This window comes from Triticum dicoccoides, chromosome 1B (assembly GCF_002162155.2).
Source record: "Triticum dicoccoides isolate Atlit2015 ecotype Zavitan chromosome 1B, WEW_v2.0, whole genome shotgun sequence".
NCBI lineage: Eukaryota > Viridiplantae > Streptophyta > Magnoliopsida > Poales > Poaceae > Triticum > Triticum dicoccoides.
This window is the reverse complement of record NC_041381.1, coordinates 70,124,497-70,127,331: the sequence shown is the minus strand read 5'-3', so window position 1 is coordinate 70,127,331 and position 2,835 is coordinate 70,124,497.

The window sequence follows — 2,835 nt, the reverse complement described above, 5'->3', positions numbered from 1 at the left end:
TTCCGAATCTCCCCACGTTAGGCCCGTCTCTTTCCAGGAGGTGAGCCGTGTGGGAAACCAGATCGGAATTCGGGGGCCGCCGCCCATTTGGGGTCACACGGCTCGGTGATGTAGAACCACCCCAATTGCCACCCCTTTATTGTCTCCACAAAGGAGCCCTCGAGCCATAGGACGTTGGCCATCCGACCCGCCATGGCACCTCCGCACTCCGCTTGGCGGCCGCCCACTACCTTCGGCTTAACATTAAAAATCTTCAGCCATAAGCCGAAGTGGGGCTGGATGCAGAGGAAGGCCTCGCACACGATGATGAACGCCGAGATGTTGAGGATGAAGTTCGGGGCCAGATTGTGGAAATCTAGGCCATAGTAGAACATGAGCCCCCGGACAAATGGGTGAAGTAGAAAACCTAGTCCGCGGAGGAAGTGGGTAAGGAATACCGCCCTCTCGTGGGGCCTGGGGGTAGGAAGGAGCTGCCCCTTGTCGGGGAGCCGATGCGCGATGTCGCTGGATAAGTATCCGACCTTCCGCAGGTTTTTGACTTGTTCCTCCGTTACGGAGGAAACCATCCACTTGCCTCCCGCTCCGGACATGGCTGGGGAAGGTTGAGGCGAGATGTGCGGACTTGGGCGCTGGAGCTCAAGTGCGCGGAAATGGATAAGCAAAGGAGGAAGAAGGCATAGGTAAAAAGGTGGATCCTTATCCCCTTATATGGACGGACGAAACTATGCGCCCTCACCGGCCTGATAAAACTCGCTTATCTCCCAAGCGCCGTAATCAATGGCGCGGTTGGGTTACCCATGCCCGTATTGATGAGAATCCCAGAATAAGGGGACACGATCTCTTCTTTGACAAGACGTGCCAAGGAAACCGCCTCGCTAAACGCGCTGAGGTGGGACAGTAAAAACGATTCCAGTAAAAGTTTGGCCATGGTATGACGTCATGCTACAGAATACGTCAGCAGATTGAATTTGTGTAAAGATTATTCTCTCTACGGTGGTATGTGGAACTTATTTTGCAGAGCCGGACACTATCCTTGTGTTCAAAATCTTCTATGAAGTATTTGGAGGAGGAACCCGCCTTGCAATGCTGAAGACAATATGCGCGCCGGACTCGTCGTCATTGAAGCCTGGTTCAGGGGCTACTGAGGGAGTCCTGGATTAGGGGGTGTCCGGATAGCCGAACTATCACCGTTGGCCAGACTCCTAGACTATGAAGATACAAGATTGAAGACTTCGTCCCGTGTCCGGATGGGACTTTCCTTGGCGTGGAAGACAAGCTTGGTGATACGGATATGTAGATCTCCTACCATTGTAACCGACTCTGTGTAACCCTAACCCTCTCCGGCGTCTATATAAACCGGAGGGTTTTAGTCCATAGGACGAACAACAATCATACCATAGGCTAGCTTCTAGGGCTTAGCCTCCTTGATCTCGTGGTAGATCTACTCTTGTACTACCCATATCATCAATATTAATCAAGCAGGAGTAGGGTTTTATCTCCATCGAGAGGGCCCGAACCTGGGTAAAAACATCGTGTCCCTTGTCTTCTGTTACCATCCGCCTAGACGCACAGTTCGGGACCCCCTACCCGAGATCTGCCGGTTTTGACACTGACAGGTGGCATTATACAAATGTAATGTGCATATTTACCACCAAAGTAAAAAAAATGCTTCTTACTCATCCCATTTTGGTTCTGTTTGTTGAGTTCCACTATCATTCTGAACATGCCTTGAGTAATAATGGTTGATGATGCATTGGTTTTGCTAAAAATTCATATGTGATAATAAGTGTTGAACTAGCAGTGCTTGTATGTTTATTTCCAGCAGTTAGTCTACTTTTTATAAGGATTTCTACCCCAACGCATGCATTTGTTGGGATCATGGAAAAGTGAAGGCGACAACATATGATTGACTTTATGTTGGTGGTGCTTTAATTTTTTTCCATTATTTGCATCTACAATGTTTTGTGTCCCCTCAACAATTGCATATACTATGTAATGGCAATCCCATCTTCATCATCTATTGTCCCCGGTTTCCTCAAAGAAAGGGCTATTCATGATTGTCTTGGGCGGGCTTTCGAGTACCTTCATCAATGTAAAACCTCAGGGGAGGAAGTGGTGGTTCTTAAGTCCGATTTTGAGAAGGCCTTTGACACGATTGAGCACAAGACCATTTTACAAATCCTAAGGGCAAAAGGTTTTGGCCAGAAATGGATTGGCTGGATACATGCATAGCTAAATTATGTTTCTTCCTTTGTGATGCTTAATGGGGTGCCTGGGAAAAGGTTTAACTGCATAAGTATGTTGGGGAACGCGGTAATTTCAAAATTTTCCTACGATCACGCAAGATCTATCTAGGTGATGCATAGCAAAGAGAGGGGAGTGTGTCCACGTACCCTCGTAGACCGAAAGCGGAAGCGTTTCAATAACGCAGTTGATGTAGTCGAACTTCTTCGTGATCCAACCGATCAAGTACCGAACGTACGGCACCTCCGCGTTCAGCACACGTTCAGCTCGATGACATCCCTCATACTCTTGATCCAGTTGAGGCCGAGTGAGAGTTCCGTCAGCACGACGACGTGGCAACGGTGATTATGAAGTTACCGGCGCAGGGCTTCGCCTAAGCACTACGACGATATGACTAAGGTGTGTAACTGTGGAGGGCGGCACCACACACGGCTAAGACAAATCTTAGAGTGCCTTTAGGGTACCCCCTGCCTATGTATATGAAGGAGGGAGGAAGAGGAGGCCGGCCTAGAGGGGCGCGCCAAAAGGGGGGGTCCTACTTGGACTCCCGGTCCAAGTAGGATTCGCCCCCCCCCTTTCCTATTCCAACTA